The sequence below is a fragment of the Xiphophorus hellerii genome, chromosome 20 (assembly GCF_003331165.1).
Source record: "Xiphophorus hellerii strain 12219 chromosome 20, Xiphophorus_hellerii-4.1, whole genome shotgun sequence".
NCBI classification, from domain to species: domain Eukaryota; kingdom Metazoa; phylum Chordata; class Actinopteri; order Cyprinodontiformes; family Poeciliidae; genus Xiphophorus; species Xiphophorus hellerii.
The window spans coordinates 10,227,787-10,254,841 of NC_045691.1; the positions used below are offsets into that span (position 1 = coordinate 10,227,787).

General features: G+C 35.6%; 1 protein-coding gene across 2 annotated transcripts in view; it reads right to left on the reverse strand.

Moving 5' to 3' along the window:
- Positions 1-27,055, reverse strand: part of cdh22 (cadherin 22) — a 160,610-nt gene that overhangs the window by 112,302 nt on the left and 21,253 nt on the right. Inside the window, exon 2 of one of the 2 annotated variants that reach the window (XM_032550377.1) lies at positions 8,988-9,105. The exons of the other annotated variant lie outside the window; for it this stretch is intronic. The gene's annotated coding sequence lies outside the window, so the exon portion shown is untranslated. The remainder of the gene's footprint in view (positions 1-8,987; positions 9,106-27,055) is intronic. 2 annotated transcript variants of the gene reach the window in all.

Sequence of the window (27,055 nt, forward strand, 5' to 3'; positions counted from 1 at the left end):
GGCAAAGAGTGAACTCTGTCATCTTGGAGGACAGAGTTGGGAAATGGAATCACAACTGGTTGCAAAATTTAATTGATCTCTCTCTGCTTTGAGATTGCACAGATGTCACCTGACATCATGACACTGTCTTACCCAAAAGATCAGCATTGGCACAACCGTACATATCCAACTTTACTGCTCAACCCATAAGCACATTTTCACAACAAATTTGACAGCTGTAAGGGCAAATAAAAAGGCTACCAAACAGTGTAAGACTTACTGCCCAAAAGGAACAACAACAGCTGCTGTAATCCTCAGGTGATCCATTCCTCTAAATATTACTCAAGAATAAAAATAAAATTGATAATGGAGAAAAGGCTATTTGTAATTTTTGAGTATTTATGCCATTTGTTGTCATGATGGATCAATATTTTGTGGGTGTTGGAAATAAAAGTAAAAACAGTCTTAGTTGGGCCATTGTGTTGGCCTTGTTAATTCTTATAAGATGCAGTGATAATTTTCTAATAATTAAATTATACTGTATCTAGCTTTCACTGTATTCCAGCATTTCTTCAAAATGTTGGAGAAAATATTGCACATTGTTGTGAATCAAATTTGTAAATGATGCGAATTTATAAAATACAATTATTTTAATGTTTAATTTCTGTAAAAAAATAAGGCTAATTAAATAGACAAAACAGAATAAAGGACAAAGGCAAAGCATCAATAGATCTATACCCGTAATGATGTGTCTAACCACAGAATAAACTACTCCCGCGGGGGGCCAGCTGGTCGTTTCATTTTAGGACCACACGTGCACTGCAGTAGCAAACATTTATCACATAGCAATGGGATGTTATGGACTCTGAGAGAAAAGAGCAATGTGGATCACACATGATACACACACACACGCGTGCACGCACCCCAACACACGCAGGTTTACACAAGGACACACTTGCTACAAAAGCTGATGCATGAAAAACAAACCCACACACATACACTGTAAGGCCTCAAACTAATGCCTGTGTACTTTATTCTTTTTCTTGCTCACTCACAGACTCCAACCCAAGGGCCAGAGCGAGTTAAAGGGAAAAAAATAGTCACAGCTGCTAGCCATATAATGATAACCTGCTGCCTTAATAGCCCTCCAACTAACAGTAGGGTGCTGGGGCTTGTCACCGAAACAATAGCAGAGAAATTTTCTTTGGTCACACTCTGTCACAAGGTAAATATTTGAATTGGGACATTAATAAAGTCATACAATTTTGCAAAAGCTTAAAGATGTATTTAACTTTTCATATGCTAAACTCATTATTTGATACCCCGTACTTAACGAGTTGCTTTGCATTTCGTCATATAGAATCACTGCCTTTATTTCTTCAAGCATTCCATAATTACCCCTAGGAAATGAAATAATTTTTGAAACAGTAAAGGCTTAAGGGTATTCATTAAATTAGAATATGTGATAAGAAGAGACTTCTTAGATTAAAAGTACCTTTTGAAAATGACAACCTTTAAGAAGGTATTGAGCATACCTTTCACTACCCTACATTTCTGTATATTTTTTTTGCATAAGGCTTATTTACACTTATGTAATACTCTAATCTTAAATGTTATGTTTTCATTAACTGTAAGTCGAAAATTGATATATTTAACAAAAATAAGGCTTTCAAACATCCATTTGTGTATAATTAATCTATACAATGTGTTTCTAAAATAAATATGCTTTTCAATAACATTCTAATTTATTGAATGAGTCTTTATAAACAAGGTTAAGCACAAAAATTCAAAATACAGACAAAAATTACTCATATATTTCATAATAATGTAAAAGATTGTGTCAGCAGACATTATAATGAAAATAAACAATATATATAAAATCTTTCTCCAAAAAATTATTTACGTTATTGCTGTCGAACTGATATAGGTAGGCTTTAAACCGATGTTGACAACATGCAATTCTTTTTTCTGCTGAAAGTGAAATATAGCAATGCAATATTAATACCTTGCATCATTAATGTATTTCCCTTGTGCAGAAAATGATCCCCTTACACAAATCCTTTTTGAAAGACTTTTTTAAAAGCATCTTTGGAATGTGAGCATTAGCTTTGCACATTCTTATGACACGTAACAGTTGTTATACCAGCTACTTCATGGGCATGGTAATTGCTGCCAGCTCAAAGACTTGTAGACACCTGCCATGATTTTTTGGGAGGGGTAGAGATAAAATAAGTCTCCTTTAATGAGAATCTAATTTGTGCTGAGCTTAAATACTCATGCTTATGAAACACAATTTATCCGCTGCAGGGATTAGACCATGTAGACATTTGAGTTAAATTCCACTTTTCATGTATTTCAATTTCTGTAGTGTGAACAACTAAAGTCATAATGTTACAAGTGTGCAATGTGTCACACTGAACCTAATCAGTGGCATATATTATCTTATTGCTAACAAATGTTCCACTAAAGATCAATAAAATATGCTTAAATCTTTCAGGCTGGGTTAAACAAGAGTTCAAAACATTTCTTCTATTCATGTGTTTTAAGTCTCCTGGGCAGTGATCTAGGTTCTGATAAGAGGACAGAATAATGAATTTTTATCAAACAAGCTTCTACTTTAGAGGCTTCCTGAGATAGCAGAGATGTAGAAGACTTGTGCTTGAATATATCAAGCATAAAAAGTAGCCAGTTAATGATGAATGAAAACTGCTGCTTAATTAGGTGATTTAAGTAGCTAACATAAAGTAAATATGACATATAGAAATACAGTCACAGCACACATTCAGTTGATTTGAAAGCCTTTTATACTCTGATTTCTTCCCAAATGTTTTCTTTAGAATTGCATACAAGAGGATAAAATTCAAGAATTTGAAAAACTGTGAGGCACAGTTGAGAAAAGAACAGAAAAATGAGTTGATAAGGGGAATTTCTCCTTTTTTAGGAGCAAAATAATGGTGAAATAAGACAAGTGCCACTTATTCAAATACAAAAAGAAGCAGGAAAAAAAGAAGAAAAAAAAGACAAGAGCCAGAGGCCTGGAGAAAGATTCAGAGGCATCGGCTCAGTGATCATTTGTGTCCCATACTTTACCCTTGTGGCACAGGACTCAATCAAATTCTCCTCATTCTTACCCATGCATTACCTTAGCAAGCAGAGACCTCCTTTCACTCCCTCAATTAAATGCCCACCCGCACATAATTAACGACTGTTTTGTCCACAGATCAATAATGGGCCTGTTCATTAAAAGTCCCTTTGCCTCCTCAAAGATCCCTTAGCTCAGTTCACCGTCACATCTGAGGAGGTGACTGTGCTTAAAAGAATTCACATTCAGGTTTTATGTCTGTGGCTTGTACATGGTAGCAAAGTAAGTCAAAGAGGTGATGAAAGCTCAAATTAGATGAAAATCCTTTGAAATAAAATCTAAGTTCTAATGGGAACTCTAAATGCAATAATCATGGCTGAGCTCGTTGCCATCTTATTCATCCCGTACAATCATTTATTAACTGTATAATACCAGTGGGATTGAATTATGTTCAGTTTGTGAAGCATTTTATTCAGCATATCCTTTCTTTGAGGTAGAATAAAAAAAAATGTTTTAATGTAAGTAGCAAAATACATTTATCGTCCATAAAATTATGATCATGTGTTTAAATTTTTGCTAGCTCTCCCTTTTGTTGGTAAAACAGCCCCGATCCATTGAGACTCCACTAAATCCCTGAAGGAGTGTCATGACTCTGATGTGAACAGGAGATCACTTGACCCTCCCGCAATCTTAAGAGACGTGGTCAATCTGACCCCATAAGCTTTATACCCTGTGCAGGGTCCAGTGGGGTCACACTGACCCCGCATGCATGTTTACAAGTATTTATTTATTTTTGTTCTGTGGTTTAGGGAGCATCTGCTGTGCTCCTTCTGAATGTCATGCTATGATCTCTGGAGGGCTAAAGTGCTTGTGTGAAGTTGCTATGACTAAAATTTCCCTTAACTGTATTAGAGAGACGTCTTATCATTGTGAGCTTGTAAAAAAGTAAATATAACGCCAGATCAGGTGACAACCACCTTAGTCAAATCAGACTCATTCCTCCTCCTGTACAGTCCAATGAGTTCCTTCTCGTGTGCAAATGTGACCACCCCATCTAAACTGTTCAATAACAGCAAAATCTCTCCTTGAATCAATCATTTCCAGCATAGGAAAGTAGCTTACAAACCTGTGCCAAAATGTGACACAGGCTTGTATCACATTTTGCTATAAGCCTGACCTATGGTCAGCATAGGTAGGTGCCTATGACCATTTCATGTGGGATGTAGGTGTGAAGATGCTTTGACCCAGTCGTATAGACATCTCTGCCTGGCCATTGTCAAACCTTTCTGCTTTTAAGGATAATAACCATCAGTGATATTAATTTCAGGTCTCATTGGCATATTATATTCACAAACTTCCCCAAATCAATCCTGTAGTCTATGACAACCACCAGTGTTTGTAGATGCAAAAACCAAAATGTCTACCTGTTATTTCTTAGAAAATAAAGATCAATAAACAACAAGAGGAGTTGGTTTTGTTAAAGTCCACCTTACTGCCAGCCACCTGTCAGAACTAAAACACCAAATGATTGGACCAAACATTGGTTCAATCTGGAGGATACACAGAACAAATATACACCCAAACACATATTTTTTCCCACTTTAATGATTAGTGTATGCTATGCTATTGCCTCTCACCTCTCCCATCTGTCACCGAATCACAGCATCTCTGGAGATGGATAACAGGGTTTAAACACACAGCAGTCTCATACTTGGCAATGTTTTTATTGTGTTTTTATCAACCATCTCAACCACAATCTTAGATTGACAGTATTACATTAGGTAGCTTTATTTTGCAGTACTGCAACCAGAAACCAGTGGACATTTTCAAATGTATCTTAGTAGTTTCAGGTTTTATTGTAACTTTTTCTTTTTAACCTTAAACTCACTTAGAACCCTGCTGTAAGATTGTTCAAGCAAAGAAATTGGCCGTGTAGTCTTAATAAAGGGCACATCTTAAATGTAATTTTCCTTAAAAAAGTTTATTGGATGAATGGATTTAAAACATCTCTATTTGTGATGTTTTTAATCTATGTATTTCTGCATACTGTGTACTTTGTTCACTTTAGAATCTTTCTTCACTGACAGGCAAAAAATAAATACACACAAAGGTTGAATTAAATTGGTAAACATCTAAAAAACACGAGGTGTTATATGAGAGCTACCTGTAATATTCCAACCAAATTTTCCAGAGCCAATTCAGAATCCTTCTATCCATGGTCAGTCTTGCTACAGATGGACTTCCCTTGAGTAACATTCTAGCATTCTCTAAGCACTGGGCATCCCCCCATTCACTTCCTTGCTCATAAGCTGGTGTAAAAATGCCCCTTTGAAACAACTCCGCAATGGATTCCTCATTCAATGAAAATTTGTCTATTTTTTAGTAATGTACAAAACACCGTCACATAAGTTTGCTCTGTCTGTTTCTTTAAACTGATGAATGTGGCAGAATGGCTTTGAATTCCCCAGCTCCCAATGCTATGATGTGTGCCAATCTCCTGGATTATGAGACATATGGAGGCGTGTGAGCACACAGCCATGAGCAAATAAATTCCGGAAGTCTAACATAGTTATACAGACAAGCCTCACACAGAGCGGAATTGGAAAAAGCTAATAAAGGCAAGACCATATTCACATGCTAAATAATGGTATACTTTAAAAGGAGGCACAAAATACATTATCTGAAGGAAACTGGGAAATAGACTTCTAAAAACCTATAAGATATTCTCCAATCCTGCAGCACATGCATTTTGGCTTATTATTAATATTTTAATTTTAAGTAGTTAATCCGGATCTCGACTTGTCATGCCTCAGAGATTTTCTAGTCTAAAGCAAACTATTCCTAAAGATTAAATTTTAATGTTTACTTACTGATACACATTTATAATGGATATAGAAATAAATTAAACAGATACATCACCATATTCTGCTAGATAGTTTAATATTAAAAAAAACCTGCAACTACAATAAAACAACAGTATTTCTCAATTTCAAGCTTATTTACTGATGCATTATGAACAATGCTAAAGCTAGTGCTGCAGATATGTTATACAAAGAATGAAAACAGAGGGACATCAAATTATTCCCCTTCACTAGACAGTAAGTCTACAGCTGTCTTTCATGTGGCCTGGAAACTATACCAGGTCAGCGTAAGTGTAGAAAGTTCTAGTGATCAAAGCTTGTGTGTACATGAAGTACTCTCAGTGTGCTCAGTAAGTCTGGTTTTGATCAGTGCTGAAGGATTAAAAGGAAGTAATACCTCATCCTGGCTTGGTACCAGTGACATACTTTTACCCAACTCCAACTCTTTGAACTGTCGCTCCTGTCTGGGTGAAGGAAAAGCACAATAATTTCTTTTTAAACAACTTTGTATCCATTGGCTTATAGTTTTAAGGCCTAATTATTTACCTTCTTCTTTTTTTTTTTCCTAATTCGTAACAGAACATTGCATAAATACAAGATTCCGAAAAAATAATGTATTAGAATTTTTGAGATCAAAGTTATTTTGTCCTGTCCAAAAACCAAAAACAATAACTAAGTACTTGCATAAATAGTGCATAAATATGAGTAACACATGTAAACAAAGCAGCATCTTTAAATACATGTAGGCTAATATACATTATAAAACTAAATTAATATGGTTGTTTTCAGTAGATTTGTTTGCAGTGTTATGTTATACATGCTTGTATAAAGGTCATATATATTTACGTAAAGTTATGTACTTCATATGTTTTAGTTCAGAAGAAAGTTGTTCGTCATTTCTGAACAACTACTCAGGTATTTTTAAGTATTTTCAATGGCACTGGTAAGTAATAAAGAATGGTTTAGGATGCTAAAAGGGCTTTACCTTGAGCCAGGTATTTTTACTCTGGGCACCATATTTGCAATGAAATGTGTTTTTCTATTTCTTTGATGCATCTCTTGTACCCAGAGCTACGAATTTTAAATGAGGTATTTTTATTCATGGTGGTGCTATGCTTGGTTTTTAACTGTTAGCTACAGACTCAAAAGCAAGAAGCACTGGCCTTTTTTTCCCTCTAATATTTTTCCACGTCTTTCATTGCAAAACATTATTTGGTGTTTTCAATTTAGAATTCTCCACAAGGACTGAGATTTATTCCTGATGGATGGACATCAACAAGTCCTATGGATTCTTCTAGATACATACATGCAAAAATACAAGCAGCTGGAAAATATTTGCACTTCCCCCACCGGATCTATCAGATTATGCCAGGCAGTACATTCAATTACATACGAGAGCAGATGGTGTAAACAAAATCAAACATGCATAATCTTGAGATTGGATCCTTCAGTTAGATATTAACTCTGATAGTCAAAGGCCTGACACAGGACCAGACATATTAAGAGGAGTTTGTGGAGCCAGCGAGCTTACTGACTCAGGGGTTTTCAAAAGTGGGGTAATCCAGGGGAATGGATACATGCATGACAAGTAAAATTACACACACTCTTTCTCTTTCCTCCTCCTCCCTCTATTTCTCTTTCGCTCTTGCTCACACACACACAAACAAAAATGTTTATCCCATGTGTCGCACCAACAAACTTGTTTATTTTCTCATGCCAATTAAGAACAGATTACCCAGAATAGAATGCTGTCACACAAATGAGTTCTGAATGCAATGGAATAATTTAATAATCTGATTTAAAAATTAAAGGCTTTTAAGACCTGCCTAGAATGCATACAGTAAAACTTTGTTGTAATTCCTGGACTATTGCGCATACCTGAATTTAAGCAGCCACCCACTAACTTGGAAAAGAAGAAAACATGCATATGTTTATCACACTTGCCTATAAGTTGCAGGTGTCCACATTGTGGGTCCCTGAAATGCTTCCCTTAAATTTTATTTTATTTTTTAAATGTGTTATATTTACTTGACTCATTTTTTTCTCTCTCTTTACTATTAACCAGAATTGTGCAGTGAAACTAAATAAAAACTGTGGTCTTTCAAACAGTTCAATCTCATCGAAACCAAAAAGAGTAGAAATAAAGCAAATGTTTCTTCACCTCCTTCTCCTCTGGATGTCACAGGACTTGAGCCCAGGAACCGGCAGGAGAAGAGTTGTCTACAAGTAGCTAGCCTTTGTTTCTCCTTTTATTATTTAATGTAATTTGTAATAAATACACTATGGAGTCATATGTGTATGTGTGTGAATGCTTTGCATTGTGCACATAGCCTTGTGTGGGTTAGATATGCTGTTTATGTGCGCCAAACACATTATGCTCACATAGTATATTTGTGTAGTCAGGAACTGACTGTCAGGTGAATAGTACAATGTTGCTGATTCTGTGTGCCATGTGCATCATGCACAAGTGGCTTGCATTTGTGTGGGTCAGGTACATTGTGCTGATTTTGTGCGCTAATTCGTGTGTTCTCCGCTATAATGTCCTGCAGTTATCCCTGCCCCCATACGCTCTTCCTTAGTCTCTCTTTTGTTGTCTTTCTCAATGTCACTTATGTTTCGCTATTGAGTTTGTGCTTCATCACTCAGCAGTCAACCTTTTTGAAATCCATTGGTAAAAAGCCAAATATTAGCCGCAAAGTAGTGTTCAAAGTACGTGAAAATAGAAGCAGCTTGTAGTTTGGAAATTACGCTAACCTCTATGAAGAGGATTTTTTCTTTATTTCTATCAGGCCTAGATTTATGAGTCTAGAAGAGCAATAATCTTGTGGCCTGTCATTTGTTTCTATATGCTACGCAATAAAAAGTTTTAAAGTTGTAACACCAACTGATCAGTGTAACAACAAACTTATGCTACTCTGCTTTTGAGAGATTAAGGCATGCATAAAAATACATAGCAGCCAAATTTAGATGAAATAGTCTGCTGGTCAGATTAGTAATGTTTTTCCTGTCACCCTTTATCCCTTAAGTACTCCATGGACCATGGTGTATGCAAATAACAGACTCACCGTTCCTCAGCCAGAAGACCTTGCTGCCACTCTGCGTGAATGATGACTCTCAGGTCCTTCAGCTTGTCTGTACATTGTCATTCAGCATTACTCCTGCTCCAACACTCTTCTTCAACTTCTAAAAAGATAAATAAAACATACCGTGGGGTGAACTTCTTTGTTTTTTGGGGGGTTTCTTTTTTTCTCAGTTAAAGCGAATAAATTCCCCAGTTAGATTTTAATGGGAAAGTTAAGGAGCAGGTGAGCGGATGGAGGAGGGAAGGGGGGAGGCAATCTGCTAATGGAATGTGTAGAAAAATGGTGGGATGAAAAGGGATAATAAAATTGGTGAGAAAAAAAGACACCTTAGATCTGTCTGGAGAAAATAAGAGTGAGTTATAGGGCTGGCTGTAAAGTGGTTTAAACAAACACAATCATTAACTGCTTTCCTCATCTGCAATACAGAGTTGAGAGGGGGATGCTTCAGAATCGATATGAATGAGGTAGAGGTGGAGTCTGCAGTCTTCATTTAATTACCCCCCATTCTTCCCCTTTACACACACACCCACTGCCATCCCCATCCTCCCAGCCCCTTATACAAAGGATCCCTTGAGATTGCATTGTCACCGTTTGACTGTTAATTAATATCTAACTTAAGTCTAATCACAAAAATTTTGTCCTAATGATGATATTTAAAAAGACTCCACGGTCACACAGCTGCGTTGTGAGTCTAGATTATAGCCCAGAAACTCTGTAAGCAAGATGAAACTCAGGGATTTGGGTCTTTTAATTTAGTGGAACATGATTTATCTCCCGACTAGCTGGAATAGAGGTCATTTTAACAGGGTATGTTTGTATAGCTGACGGATGCAGATCCCTTATAAGGGACAAGTGCCCAAGATGTAACTTTAAACAAGTTGTTGCACATAAAGGATCATCTTGATCACATTAGTGATTATTAAAATATTTCATAAGTGCATGCCATTTTGCATCACCATTCGTAAATGTCCATGACCAAATGAAATAGTTTTCTGCCTCTTTTAAAGTAGGCTATGTATTATTTACTGTCATGTCACAAGAGAAGAAAAGGCCTTTTTTAAAATCACTGGAAATTGCATTGTATCCAAAAAAGGGTGTACGTGTTATTATATAGAGCAGGATCATTTATTGCCTAAAAAAACAGGTCAAGTATCAACATTAAAGACAATTTTAGCACCAACGTTGCTTGACTCCCCTGTTTTCGCCCCAAATAATGTTTTTAGTTGTTAAACGAATTTTTCAGTAAACAAATGTCTAGAATTATGAGAGTTTAAGTAAAAGAGTAAATAAAATTACTGCAAAAACAAAAAATATATATATATTGGAGATTTCTGCTGAGCAGCTCTGGGCTCTAATGTTTTAAGAAAGTTTTGGAGGAATAGTGCAGCTTCTTTGCAGGGTCTGATATTCTTTAAGTTTTAAACCCGTTTGTCATCTTGCTCAATTTTTTCCCCCTATTTTTAGCTGTTGTGATATTATGAACACATTTTTTGCATTTCATGGGTTGTTTACTCTATTTAATCCAATATAAAGTAGGAAGAAGGTTTGAAAGTTACAGCATGTAACTTTGATATTTTTTTTTCCATATCTTTTGAAAGTGTGACTATGTTGTGACATTTTAGGGTATGAGGCAAATAATCTGTGTGGAGGAGCGCAATCTCTTCATTGATTATCTGTCTCATATTATACTGTCATGACACAGTCATAGTTTTAATAAATATGTAAAAAAGCATATTCTTTATAAAAGTTACATACTGCAAATTTAGAGAGCATTTATTTTGTGTGGTTACCTCAATAAATCAATCTATTAACTCAATTCCTTGGTTTAGGTTTATTTGTGTAGCATTTTGTTTACTGATTATTGTTCGTTTTTACCATCATCATATTTTATTTTATGTTGTTTTGTAGGTTCTGTATTATTTAACTCCTAAAATAAAATAAGACATAAAAAAAATACTTCTTTGTTATTCCAACCCTGAAACATCCAAAACACAAACATACAAAGTAAAAAAAAAAAAAAAAAAAAAGTTTTTGCTATGTTAGAATGTTGGTGTTGCAAAACGTGGTATGTGTGCACCTGGCCATAAGGAAATTGAGTGCATTTTTGTGGAGAATTAAGCCTTGTCTTGACTTTCAAGTAGGTATGTTACTTTTGTTCTTTTCCCATTTTGTAAAATCTGTGTGCATCAGGATGAAGGTGCAAAATACAGTGCAATACTGTGTCAGGATTGGGTAAATAACTTTTCCCCCATATGTCTTTCTTTATTTTATTTTTAAAGCCAGATGTTCACTTAGGTTTATTAGACTATGATTGATCAAGTAATAATTAATTAGAAAGTGAGTTGAGATGCTGTCAGTCCAACAGTCTAGCATTTGGAGGGAGAATATCTTAATCAGTTTAGACGGAATGCTTTCATAGCATCCCCCAAAATATCCAATGTTATTTTTGAATTGTTGTGCTATTCGGCCATTAAGTGTGATATATGTTGTATCTCAGAGTTGGGACACTTATATGACATAAATGTTGACATGTCCATGACATATGTTATAGATAGGCTTTCCTGGTGATCATCTTAGCAGCCAGTGACTTAAAAAACTACATAAGCAAGTAAATAAAATAGTTTTGTTCTATATAATGCTCTGGAACCCTTCAGGGTTGATTGTTCACACAAGAATGTGTCCTAAAATGAAGAACATAATAGAAAACCCTGACCACCTACTTTATGTGACTATGATACAACAGATTTTCTTCAGACTGAGGTTTCATCAGAGCCACTGTAATACAGAACCCTACAGGATATCTTTCCTACCCACAGGCATCACCATCTGAAACCACTCTGACGAAGCTTATGTAGACAAAAAAAAGGCAAGTTTGCCTAGTACTATTGTCAATCCAATCACGATGTATTCCTTGGAGGAGGTACATACTGAAGACCCAGGAGAAGGTGATTCAATCACTGTGGCAGAGGCCTGAGAAAAGACAGGACACCAGGTGTGAATAATATGTGGCCTGAAATGCTGAAGAATCTGGACATTGTGACAAAAATGGTAGTCCCGACTTAGAGAAAAAAAAAAAACAAGAAGAAGCAGGACAGGAGAATGTGTGTGACGACCTATTGAGAATCAGACTTTTTAGATTCTCTGAGAAAGTTTACTCAGGGGTGTTAGAAAGAGAGACTGTGACTGACAATAAAATCTTGGAATTGGGAAGAGCAATATGGGTTTTGTCCTGGCCGTAAAAAATGGGATCAGTTTGTCTTCTTTCACAGAATTGCTAAAGGGCTCACATGAGTATGCTTCTCTAGTCTACATGTGCTTTGTGGACCTGGAGGAAGCTTGCGACTACATTCCACAAAGTACGTTGTATAGGGTGCATGATTATAGAAAATCTGGTTGGCTTTCAGGAATTTCTGAAATCAAACTTGTATTTATTTTGCTGTCAATACAACATCTTTCAAATTCTGTGTCCCACAATACAAAAATACTCTAGATTACATTTATTGAATTAATAATGTACAACCTCTGAGATCACATGACAGGGTCCTCTCTGCAACATCCATCTCAAATCCCATGCAGCTTTTCCACCTCCCAGTGTGTATATTTTTGCTGCATATTGAGACTCTGAGGGTGTTTTACACTGATTCCCAAGAGGTAAAAGTCTATATATACAGGATCTTAAAACAGGGTAGTCTAACTCATCCAACATCCCAACCCCACCCTTACAGCAGCAGCAGCTTAAGGTGGCAAACGTTGACACACAACCACATGATAGTCCAATCTAATCTTTTAATCGCTTCAGTTACTTCATGTCTCCGGGTGAGATGGGCCAAGCTAGGGGTAAGGATGAAATATCTTCTGCAGAAATATGATACAATCCTGGAACACATGAGGAAAAACACACACATACTCACCCCTACACACCGTGCCACTCCACCCCACCCCCAGAGTGTTATGGCGAAGTCCCATGTATCTGTGGGTATTAACAGATCAGCACTGAGCAGCCGCCACCCTGCTTTTAAGTCTTTTCTTGAGGTAGTGCTTCTGAAGCCTTCTGCAGAGGAGGATAAATGTGCAGCAATCCCCCAGGCCCAGTGCCTCCTCAACCCTACTCACTTCTGTCTTTGCTGTGCCCTCCTTCTCCTCCATTCCTCACTTATCCCCACTTTCCTTCAGTTCCTCATTATTTCTATCCCACTTCTTTTGCTAAGGATTTCATGCTTTCTGGTAGTCTCTTTGTTAGTACCTTTCCTTTGCTATTTTTGTGTCTCTTTACCCTTTTTTTCCCTTTGGTTTTGTGTCTTTGCCATTCTTGATTCTTTGCCCTCATCTTTTCTTTCACTCAACCTCAGTAATGAACTAGACTTGAAGCTCATCACCAAAAAGGGGAAAAATTACAAGTTATAAAACCTTACATCCATGACCAAAGGCTGAATTCTGGGACTTATTGCTTACCATTCAATCACCACTCAGATTCCAGATATATTGCCCTCTAAATATTAAGTAAACAAATCACTACAGATGAAAATTAGCCTTTCCATTGCATATTAACGGCCATCTCATTCAACTCAGCACTTCTCTCTTCGCAGTGGGTTGTATACAGCAGAGACAATTTCCGTTAAGCTTCATAATGTCAAGATGGAGCATTACATCTGTTACAGCCAAAAGTTAACTAATCAATTGTTCCTCAATAACTGAGGATTCAAACTTTGTATGAAGCAAAGCTAGATGAAATTTTATTGGTTATACAAATTTATTTTGGTCCCAATGATTAGTGATTATCAAATTTATGTAAATGAGCAAATATAGAACATGTACCTAATGTAGCTACACACATGACAGTAAATTGCAAAATGCAAAATGAATTCAATTTTAATCACATTGCATGTCACAACGATAAGTACATAGAGCCTGATCACAAATTTATGAGCACAAGGGATGACTAATTCCTACACTAGTGAAAACAAGAGTATACTGCAAATTTAAATGTGCTTCTGTTTGTGTCATTCGCTTTGACAAGTCAAAGATTCAATGTGAGGTGCATGAAAGGGTTTAGTGCTCAACTTGAACGTCATGAGACACTTTTTTGTGTGTCTAACCATCAAGCTTCTATTCTGAAATGTTTTTCTTTCGTTTGGATGTTTCTTGCCACTGTAATTATTGTCAAGACAATAAAATCAATGTTTAGGCAGTGAGGTTGGTATATCGGCATATTATTTATTTATTTAGTGTGTAGTGACATTTATTTTAAATGAAGTAGATGCTTTGCACCAGTTTGTTAATACCTACTTCAAACTTCATCATGAATTTGTCCTTGAGCTGTCTGGTGTGGCTAGCGCTTGTCTTTAATTATATTGATTGTTCACTAGTATTTTGTAACAATTATACCAAAATTGAGTGAACTCATCTGAGTAATTGGGTGACATTTGAAGACAATTTATAAAGCTGGATTTTATTTAGGGGTATTAACATGAATAGGGCTGAATGTCAATGTATGCTACACTTTTCAGGGTTTTACTTGGAAAAAGTTTAGAAAACCATTTACCATTTTTTCTTCACATGCACTATTTCATGTTGACACAATACATAAATTTGCTATGAAATTCATGTAAGTTCAAAGGATATGAATACTTTTGGATGGTACTGTATAGTGAGGGGTCCCAAATGATTCTGCAATCAAGGAAATAACTGAGAGACAATTAGTTATTTTGACATTGATATTCTACCAAAACAAGGACAAAATGAGCTTATTGTATGTAGTTTCAACAATTACACCATCTATGCAGAAAGTGCACCAATGATGGTGCACCATCTATGCACCATCATTGGTTTCTCATTTCTTTGAGAAACCAATGAGAGTTTATGTGATTTATTTATTTACAAAATAGAATAACTACTGTGCTTGACATGGTCTAGGTTACTGCGAACAGAAAAAACAGTAAAAATTGAGGTATTTTTAAATGTAATCCTCATCAAAAACAAGAGATTTTGTTTGTGACATGCACACATACAAGTAATCGTTTTGCAATTCCAGTTCAAAAAAATGATAAATAAACTTGAAGAGAGACAGACAGTCAGGCAGAAGAAGGAAGGCTAAGTAGGTTGAATCCAAATTAAGCTGATCAGAGCTCACTGTGAGATAATCTAGTTATGTGCATAAAGGACTTCCCCATGGCTATAAACACATCAAGTTATGACTCAATGTGTGTGGATTTGTGTGTGATCGCATGTATATGTGCAAATGTTGTAAAACAAAGCATGTGCAAACTGTTTTCTAATGAGTAATGTTTGTATCTATATATCCATATTCAAATATATCCATAGACTAAGTCTCAAAACTTGTCCTAACAGCTAAAATCTGTTTTCTGCTCTACTTGCTCACACTCAGAAAGGAAATCTGACTTCAGCAGGTAACTTAAAGGACAGATGTTTATTTGTAAGGCAAAACTACGCTAATAAGTTAAGCTACCAAATTTGGGTTAGGTTACAACTGAACAGTACACAATACAACTCAACATTTTAGGGCCACAACAGAGATTTGAACTCTTAACTGCTAATGTCAGAAATTTGTGTGGAAAGACATAATTACTCAATTGGAGTTATGTGGAAATGCAACGCCAGATTGAATACCCAAGAGGGCTCCACTGTAGACAGAAAATTACAAAAAAGCTAAACTGAAATTTGAAAAAATGCTTGTTGAGAAGCCCTAAATGTTCCATCAGCTCTTTGTCTACCAGAAGAAAAATAAAACTTTTAAAGAAAAGAAAACTCTACCAATGGTGAAACATGGAGGGGGCTGTTTGATTTTGAGTATTTCTTTGTTGCATTCGGCACAGGAAACCTGACGTTCATCTTGGTATAAAACATAGAGCATAAAACATGTCTGGAAGCTCAGCATCCGTCACAGATCATAAGCCTTCTAAAAAAATACATCAGGCTGTTTTTAAATCCTACTTATTAACCCAGAAAATAACCATATTTATCATCAATGCAAAGACCTAATAATTGCAATTTGCAGACGACATCTCTCACAACCAAAAAAAGTGAGCCACACTGGCTCCTGGCAAATGTTGATATGTCATTGAGTCCAGCGATCTAGTTAATGTAATGGAGGGCAAACTGATGACTTAATATCTATATTAAAGGCAAACCTTTAACACAGACATTAAAATTCTATCTACAAATAAAACATAGTTATTCCAAATCAAAACTAAGCAACAACAATTTAACAAAAACCCAAACTCGTTTGCATATTCACAGATCCTTGCATATTAACTAAGGTCACCTCGCCACATTACTGTATTCATGTAAACTCTCTGACAAGGCCTGGTGATGAGAAAATGTTCTATTCAAGCATAATTGTCTTGCCTCCAATGAATACACAAATAGTGTACAAGGAGATGAACAAAGTCATCATTGTGAAGATGACCTTTAAAACAGTTACTGTACATTTGCTAAGAAATATTACAAGTGACAATGAATCCATTTTCTTTAGAGTCAGTAAATACCCTTATATTTATCTAATGGTAAGAATGCATACTTGTATTATAGGGAATTGGGATTTCTGAATTCAATCAAGGAAGTTAAATAGTTATGCACACAGGGCTATAAAGAACAGGGCAGAACAGGGCTTTAGTGCAGAAAGACAGACTTACATCACTGAATGAGAAGCATTCAGTGATATGCAACAGATGCAACAGCTAAATAGGATTAGCTCTGTTTTGGAATCAATTAAAATGGCACATTTACGTGATAAGTTTATATGAGAACAACATAAAACATAGTATATTCTAATGCCAATTTTTCATTTAATTCCAAAGATTTTTAAAAAAACCTGACTTAGAATATGTACTCCATATTCAGAAATGAGTGATTTTACATTTCTGCTTTTATTGTAATGTGTCTTGTAGGTCTAGCTCCCACTTACTGAGACTTGCCCAGCATCCTCTATAGTAACCTAGAGCCATTAGGTAAAGGCATCCCCATTTTATATATGATTGCAGACCAACTTAAACTCCAGATAGACACAGAAGATTTTCTAGATATTTAGGCACGTTCAAGCAATCAGACTTAAAATACTGTAACTTTAGAATGCAAGAAATGTGGCAATAAACTTTTTGAAACCTGTGCACTATTACCTCCTCTGCCACTGCAAGAGCAATGCTCATTAGAGTTCTACTTAAGCCTCAGTGAGATGTGGTTAATCTGAATTTGCTTAAATGAAAAAGCATTTTAAATGGTGCAATGAATGTGGAATAATTGAAGTTAATAGCACATGAAGGTTTAGAAAGACCAGCCTCCTTGATGAAGAAAAATTTGTGCAGTGTTTAAAGCTGATAAGTAAACAACTAGAGTTCAGTTAAGAGGTTGATGGCCTGGAAAAAGCAACACCTTTCAACCCTCTGTGAAAGGCGGTCAAACTGATGATATGTCAGAATGGCCTTCCAGTTTGTTTATCTGCAAAGGTTCTTTTCTTTGTTTCTCCCCTTCCATCTTTGTCTCCCTGTCTACATGACTGTCTGTCTTCCTCAACTGTCTGAAAATTGAAGACTGCAGAAAGAACAGCCCACAAACGGCTTTTCAAAAACAGTAGAATGACAATGGGGCTGTTAAAGCCACTTGGCCTTCCTAATGCTCATCCTATTGACATTATTGATTTCCCTTTCTGTTAGCAACTCTCATAGCCCTCCAGAAAAGAGACTATTCACTTTGCCCCATGGTGATGGTCAGCAAAGTCAGTTTCAATAGATACGACCCAAACCATACTGAACACACATGCCCACACAGACACATCCTTGTACTTCAATACAGACTGAGGACTTTGTACTGACTACCATTCATTTTAGGAACTGAATTTATGCCTAATACAGACATTGTTACTAAACCTAACTATTACTAGTCTATTCCTAACCCTAACTTTAACCAAAACCTAATTCACACCATACTTCTAAAGCTAACTAGTAGAGAACAAAAGACCTGCAAAAAGAAGGACCAGTAAAAGGTTCTCACTTTCCTCAAATGACCTCCCTTTGTTAGTAAATACTGTGAAAGTGGTCCTCTATAAGTACACCCCCCCACCACCACACACACACACACACACACACCCCGCCAAGGACCGAAATAGATTCATGTTCAAACGCAGTGGCGACCAAAGTCCAAACTTCAAACTCTTCTACTATGATGTTCTGCCAGCCAAAGGAGAGAAGAGCTTTCTCCAAGCGCAGCAAATATCTTGTCCTTTTGCCTGTCTTCCTTTTTCACTTATTTTTTTCATGGCAGCCTGAGGCTCTGACCTTGTTTAATGTCCTCCACCTGACTGGCCACTCAAGCAATTCTTCCCACTTAATGAGAGAATGTCACTTGTTAGCCTGTGCCATTAGCCCTACCTTCAGTCCCTAAATCCACCTGACATATCATGCCAGTCCTGTACAAAATAGTGCTATACTGACAACTGAAAAAGAAAATAAAACCAAATGTGGTGAAACAAAGTAGCACACTTATACCAGAGCTCAAATTCAGCTGAATCCGCTTACATAATTTTAAATGAGGCTGTTTTTGTTCTTGAAGCCTAAAGAAAGTGGAAAGAAATTTATGAGAAAGAGTATTTGTCAGGATGAAATGGATTTTTAGGAGAAACTATTTATTAAATCAGATAAATGTCATTCATGTCATTAGTTACCATATAGTTTTTCTAAGGTTTGATACAATATCCTGTCAAAAAAAAGAGAACAAGAGTGAGATGACAAGTCTTACACTATAACACTTCAATCAGCTAAAGAGAATGTCAAAATAATGCAGTCGTTAACAGTTTCTCCTTTTCACATTAGAGCATTGGGTTTTAAATGTCAAAGCACTTCTGTTTTTTTCTGGGTTTTCTGGTTTTCCCTCAGCCCTGTAGTAAATCAGCCTAACATCAATCTGATATGGATGTAAATACAATCTCCATGTTTCCGTGGATAACAGTGATCACAGATGTGGAACTTTAATTAATTGGCTGTTTTGCCATACTTTATCTTTGAAATGTTGCTGTAATTCCACAAAATGATTAGAAAAGATGAAAAGCAGCTGGACCAGATGTTTAGAGAACTTTTTCTTATTCCTAATCCTGTGATTTGCCAAGATGTTGGCAGAAGCAAATTCATCTGTTTTGGTGCCATGTCTTGAGTTATAGTTGAAAGATAACCAAAAATCTTAGACACATCCACAAATGGATGTGTGGAAAGTGCATTAATGAAGTTTGTGGGAAACGATGAGCATATTTAACTGCATGACCTTACTAACATCATAAGTAATTTCAGTTTTAATCTTTGGTTTTAGTGTAGCTTAAGCTTGTTAATGGCAAAACCATAAGTTCACAGAGAAAACTGTTTGAGATTGTAGGTGAAACTTCTTCAAATTTGTAGATTTGGGCATTTTTACTGTAAAAATGCACAAACTGTTTTTAAATATAGTTGTATTTTTTCTTTTAATGGATCAGTGGTAAATGTTTTTGTAATGAGTCTGTGGTAGGAATAAATGACTTAAAATAAATATTTACACTTTGATGATTGTATACTGTTTTAGACCTTCAACATAATGATATTTTTTAAAGATTCTATTCTATTACCAGAACAATTTCTAACAACAATTTGGCAAATAACTAGGGGCATAGACAACACGTTGTGAACATTTCTAACTTGGACACATTCTAAAAGTCTGTCTTTCTAGTTAGACTTCACCTCCCTTGAATTTGAGTAACAGAAAGGAATGTCAATGAAGCTCTCCTTGACATTAAAGACATCACACATCAGCTCTGAGAAGCTTTTAACTTCTCAGAGTAACAAGTACAGACATAAAAATCTTTTTTTCAACTACAAACTCAGGTTCCCTAGTCTTAAAAAATGATTTTGGGAAATGATTTTGGTATGGTGACCTTTAATTGGTATGGTGACCAATGTTTTTATTATCCAAATGAAAACATTGTTTAGAATTAAACCAAATAAGCACATATTGCTCATGTAGTCTAAAAAAGATGTATTGTAAAACATCTTTCAGACAGTCCCAAAGATTCATCCATTTTCTAACTTAGAGATATCCATTTGTGCACACATTGCACAACAAAAGAAACATGTCTGATGAGTGACATCTATTCAAGATCCTCAAAAAAACTTTTTGTAACAACAGCAGACACATAGTATTTTGACTCTCAAGAGCTCTTATTTTAAACAGCTGGAGTCTTAAAGAAAAAAAATCTTAACATAAATATGAATTTGGATGAAAAGAATGGAGCTAAGTTTGTTGGGATGTTGGTTTTGCTTAAAAATGTCATAAGGTGTAGTTTTAAAGTAGGACCCAAATGCAAGAGCAGCAGAAGCAGAGAGTTAATGATGAATGTTTAATATAAAAAATGATTAACAAAACTTACAAGAATCACAGTGAGCCGGGGTAGAAACAAAAAGTAATCCACAGCAAAAAGAGCCAAAAAGGAAATACAGAAGTAGACAGGGAAGGAAAGCAGTGAGGAGAGACTGAGAAAGAAGTGCTTAAATACTGGGAGGTTTGATGCAAAAACAATGAACCTGGGTTGATTAGCTAACTGATTGCAGGTGTGAGGGAGGAGAGCAGAAGGCAGACAGAGGAGAAGGGAAACAGAGAGAGGCGGGCAAAACAGAGCACACAGGGGATTAGAAAATGAATCTAGCAGTAAACCAAACTAAACATATTAAAACTGGAGTAACTAAGAGTAACTAGACACAAGAAATAAACATACTGAGCTAGAATAATTAAGAAAGCACTGAACTGAAAATAAACAGGAACAAGACTGTTCTAACCAAACTAAGGAACACAAAATAATAATGAAACTATAATCAAATCAAACTACACAACAGCCTAAAATCCTAACAAAAACTTTTTATTTTGTCATGCCAGAGCCAGTAAATTCAGTCTATTTTATGAAATTTGATGTCATAGTTTGCATTTTATTGTACAAAAACATATATACATATATATATAAAGCATATAGTCTGAAAGATACTAAAAATTATCCAAATCAGCCATGGCCATCAGTAGTCTTCTAAGCAGTAAAAAGGTATATATTGTATACCATGTATACTAAGTATACATATTTTTCTTTGTGGTTTGAAGTTTAACAAAAGATTAGGTGGTAAAACAATATTCTAAGCCTTGAATGAATCTTTTTATTCAAGATTTATTGAATAAATACAAAGATAAAGGCACAAAAGCAGACATACCAAGACAAAGTAACAAGACATAGGCCTAAGCTGACAGGCAAGCACAACATTAACCAGAGAAGCATTCAGGCACCTATAGCACCTCTGCAGAGGAGCTGCAAAGATCCACAACTCAGGTAAGAGATTTTATTGACATGAAAACTACCAGTTGCGGACTGCCTTTCTATAAGTGGGACAATGAGAAAGCCATTGTAGATAGAAAGTCAAGTCCTGTTTGTAGTTTACTCTCGGGGACAAAGCAAATATGTGCTGTGTGTGGCAACAACAACGTAGCACTGCTCATGAACCACAGGTGAAATGTGGTGGCAACAGCATCATGATGTGGAGATTTTGTTTGACAAGTTAGAGAGGGAAGTTGCTCACAGCAATAATAAGAAAACCTAGAGCAGGGGTGGGCAATCCTGGTCCTCGAGGGCCGGTGTCCTGCAACTCTTAGATGTCTCCCTGGTCCAACACACCTGAATCCAACAGCTGAATCACCTCCTACGTGCAGTCAAGTTCTCCAGAGTCCTGCTAACGACCTCATTATTTGACTCAGGTGTGTTGAAGTAGAGATGCATCTAAAAGTTGCAGGACACCGGCCCTCGAGGACCAGGAGTGCCCACCCCTGACCTAGAGGGTAAGAGGTGGCAAAAGACTTGAAACTCATTTGAATGTTCACTTTTAGTAAGACAATGGTCAATATACAGGTAGAGTACACAGAGAGGAATAGGGTAGATTAAGACAAATTCAACTGCTAGAACGGCTCCCCCACTCTGTGAAACTGAATTTATATTTCAAGTTTTGAAAACTGTAATCTAACTCAGCTTCAGCGATGTTGCAAAGAAAAAAAGGCAACAAAATGTCTCTAGATTTGCAAAAATGGTTCAAATATACCCCAAAATATTTCAACTGTAGAAGTAAACTTAAAGTGTTGACAATGTGGAGTCGAATACTACTGCATGACACAATTTTTATTTTTTATAAGTAAATAATTTGTAATCCACAATCAATTTTTCTTACACTAAACAATTACAAGCTATTTTCTGTTGGTCAATCAAATAAGAGTCCAATAAAATACAGTGAAGTCTTTGGTTATACTGTTACAAAATAGTTCAAGATGTATAAAAAGAAAAATATTGTTAAAATCGATGTATAAAAAGAAAGAATATTAAAATTTATCAAAAAAGAAGGGCAACCTCTCTACTACTTGCTGACATATATCCAGGCAGGATTAAATAAAGAAGCTGCTTCTGTAATGTAAATGGAGATGGAAAAAAGAAGAAAACAATCAGGCAACCAAAGGATTGAGAGGAACTCAATTATTAAATTACTCTGTGTATTTCTGTTTTTTGTTTCTCTAGCACACTGCTAAAAAATGTCTCTGTCCCATGAGAGGTGACCTGCATTTGTAGTGTGCTCCCCCTTTAACCTAGCTGTAAGCTATTCTCACCTGTCAGATCAGTGCCAGGATTTGTGTTTACATGTGGAGGTGGGTGGGCGGGCGCGTGCGTGCGTGCGTGTGTGTTTGCCCAGGTTAATATGTTAGTGTTTGTGGGTATAGATATTGGTAAGTCTTTGTCATAGGATTTGTGTACACATGTTGGAATATTTGTTATTTTTATACAAACAGAAAAGTAATTTTCTCAACTCTGCCGAATGCCCAAAGCCATTCCAATCAAGGTTTAAGTTCTTAGCTTTGAATGCTTTTCTTTCACGTTGTATTTTTGCACAGATACACACACGTATTCACATAAATAAATTGAACATCTGTGCAAGTGTATTTGAGAATATAAATATGTTTATAACTACTGCATAAAACAGTAAAATGAATGAATGAACCACAGTAAAACTGTAAAACATTGGAATTTAAGTATTTCACTTTTTTACTGCCAAAGTTATACAGTGATATTCAATAAATTAGACGTAGTACGTATGTATTAAGTACACTTCTCATTAAACTCACATTTCTATATTGATTAGTTTGATGAAAAAATTTTATATTAATGTTGTGTTTTTATTAGCTGTAAGCAGTTAGTCATAATTATCAGAAATAAAGGCTTCTAAACTTCATTGTGTCTAATTATCAAAAATTAACAAATGTGTTTCACCAAATTGAGTTATTGAAATAAATGACTTCAATAATATACATATTTATTGAATAATGCAGATTTATTTAAAAAATAATAATAATAATAATAAAGAGTAAAGTCCAATACATAAAGCCACAATATGTTTTGGATGAGTGGGTTGTGCATGACTGTGTCCCACTAAAGATTTTAGGTCAACTTTGATTTCTTCCAGTCAATTAAAAATAACATCGCTTGGCAGTTACCTGATATCACCTTCTCCCAGCATTCCAATTAAATTTACATGACTTAAGAATCATTCCCTTCACAGTCTGTGTACTCCTGCCAATGTGGTGTATCTTCTTATCCTCCTAAAAAAAAATCTCATAGCCACAACTGCAAAAGATAAGACATGTTTGATTTGGTGGTAAATATTTCTGCAGTTAGCAATGACTCTAGAAGTCCAAAGCTTACTAAATTATTCTTCATGAATTATTTACATACACATATCCAAGAACTTTTCACTGTGCAAGAAATATTCTCCTAAATAATTTTGCAAAGTGATAGTATTTTATTGCACAGACTAAACATGCAGAGGATAAAATTTGCTTACAGTAACTTTCTATCATAAGAAGATTTCAGCCTGGTTGAATCAACAATGTAGTCTGCAAGATAGAGTTTAAGCATGAAGATGTCTTTTTTGTTTGTTTTTGGGGGGGTTTGTCCAAATGATAACAGAGTTGGCTACCTGCATGGATGCTTTTTTTGTCTAGCTGAAGAGACAGAATTTTTGCTATTAAATGCAACCATGTGTGTAGTTCATTTTAGAGGAGAGGATTAGGAACTTTGAGATTTGATGGATTTCAAGATAGAACTGAAAAATAGACTGAAAAATTGCGTTGGATTAGTGGTGGATAAGAGCTTACACCATGTAGGTGCAATGTCTGTCACCATTAGAATCAGACTGTCAACACATAAGTAGGACAGTGAGTTAAAGGATTAAATAAATAATATATAGGTATACATTGCCTTTTTAGCTTTATCTATGTTCCAAAAAGCCATTTACTCATAAAATCATAATAAAAAATAACAGAAACGTACGGTTTGAAGACTGGCTGTCAGGTAGAGTGTGAAACCCAAAATCCTCTAATTGGAAGAGGACTAATGAAGAGGCTGAAAGAAAAACTTTTTCAAGCATATGCTGTTTATTAATAGCTGTTCCTCTGCCTGTTGAGCTGTACCTCAACACTACCGGCAAGTAGAGTAAAATCTTAGAATAGTATGTTAAATGCCATGGTGGACAAGATAATCTGGGTTAATAGCACAAGCAGTTTTTAAGTTATTTCTTTTTAAGGGAAAAAGCTATTCAGACCAAACTGTCCATATATTGTACAAAATATTGTAACTTAAATCAAATAACTAGTGGTCACATCGTTGGCATCAAAAACTGCTAGCAAGCATTTCCAATGAGATCATTGTTTTTTTAAAACCAACAGTCCTCTATGTGGACTTGTTTTTTATCCAAGGTAACTAAAGAGCTTTTCAAGCATGAACAGCCATTTAACGTCATAAAATATAATTTCAGTCAGATTAAAGTGCAGACATCGCATAGGCCACTCTAACACCTTCTCTTTTTTGTCCTTTGGAGGAGCACTGCCTGCAAGTTTTCTTTGTAGTTTATTAGATAGTGTCATATTTAATAAATGAGACAAAGTACTTCAATGAAGTTTGTTTACCAGATAAAATATACCTCTTGAAAACAACTCTTTTTAATATAATGTTTTATATAGTGTCATGTTTGTGTTTTTGAATGTGTTCAGGGACACAGAAAATTAAAGGCAGCCTATGAGCAAAGTTACACTACAGGTGCACAAATGATTAATCTGCTTAATCAATTAAAATCACTCTATTCTGGCTGACCAGAGAAGGCACACATGTTCTTATTGCAAAGGAACATTTTTGAGGAAAGTCTGTGTTCTGAGTAAAGAAAAGATATCGGGATATACAGAATATATAGATTCTTTTACCAGCTCAGGAACAATACAAATAAAGTGAGTAATTCATTTCCTGCGCCTTTAGCGTTTATCTTAAGTTGTTTTTGTTTTTGTACTGCTGTTACAACACTGAATTATTTGTGAAAGTGCTATAAAGTTTATTATTGTTGCTGTTAAATAGCATACAAGGATGGTGTCAGCTGTGGCTATGGTGTTGTAAAAGATAGAAGGAGTGAAAAAGGAGGAAGAGATTGACATAGAGGTTTAGGAAGAGATAGAAAAGAAGGAGAAACAAGAGAGTGGATCAGCAACCATTAAAAGAAGAGTGCCAGGTATTGGTGAAGTGTGCATGACTGAGTTGGCATTCCGTCTTTCCTTAGTATTATATTAACCTCTAAAGATCAAAGGAAACAATGACTGCATGAGAATTTCTTTGTCATTGTGTCCCAGAGAAACGACAAAAAATATTAAATACATGCTTCATTTACCAAGATTATGTTTAACAAACAGGAGAACTGCACTTGTGTTCAATTATAGTATAGTATAATGTGATAGAGTGTTAAAAAAATATATTCCAAGGGTTTAAGAATAATTGTCTTTGACAGAACAAGAAGAGTCTAAATAGAAAGGACATTTCAACAGCTTGTCTGAAAGTGAAAAAAAAGCAGAGAATCTAAGCATTGTTTTGAATTGCAGAAAACCGAAATTTAATTAGCAAATTCTCCTGAACAGGTTATGCACTTGAAACAGTTTACTTTTTTAATCATTTTACTAATGATTCCTCTATAAAAGCAGGAAAAAATAAAATTCAGAGCAAGGTCATTAGTGTCGATGCTTCTTTAAACCACCAGAGAAAAACATGTTGAAGTTTATAAAGTTGTCAAATATATCCTATGCATGTGGACTGGTAAATGCTGCAGCATGTTGTGTTTATTTGTCAAGAGAATATGTGAGGTAACCAAACCTATTAAAGTTACTGGAAATTAGAATTGGCAAACTTTTTTCTTAAATTCTAGAAATAATAACAGGCCTAGACGTTATAGAAAAAGTCACCAAAGGCGCTTTCACACTGAGGTACAAGTAAATCCAAATGAATTTGTTAAATATTTGATTGATAGTTTGGTTCAGGAAGGCAGTACAGCTACATTGTCAACCTGACACTTTACGCTGGATAATGATGTGTCGAATGATGATTAAGCGTTTATGGACAAGCCATTTTAGAGTCAAAGGTCTTTAGCCTTACATCCAGTAAACAAAAACATCCACTGTCTTGGCAGTTGAAGAGCAAATCTCCGCCGCTTTTTTTTTCTTTTTAGGCTTAGCCAAGAGACTGTGCGTTGAAGAATACCGTTATCCCTGCATACCGCCTTGCAGGTTTTACAGATACGTCATTTTCTAACAACAACGGTTCCCATGATAGCTTTCTGCTTTGAGTAGCAATTAATGTCCTTTCTTGCTCACTGGTTTGTCAAATGAATTAATCTGAAGCAAGGCAATAAATAAAAGGAGGCAACTAAAGAAAGGAAAGGTAAGGGGGAGGAAAGGAAAAAGAGAAGGAAAAGGAAAAGAAAGGAAAGAAAGAAGCAGATTCAATGTATTACAAAGGTCCATTTGTAAATATAAAACACAATTGCAAACTGATAGATCTGCAGAGAGAAATGTATATACGGAGAGAAATGTATATACGGAGAGAAATGTATATACGGGATTTCTGCAGTAGATGTATTTGCCCTGAAATGCTTACACTGACTGCAGGATTTGTTTATATGTAAACGACTTCA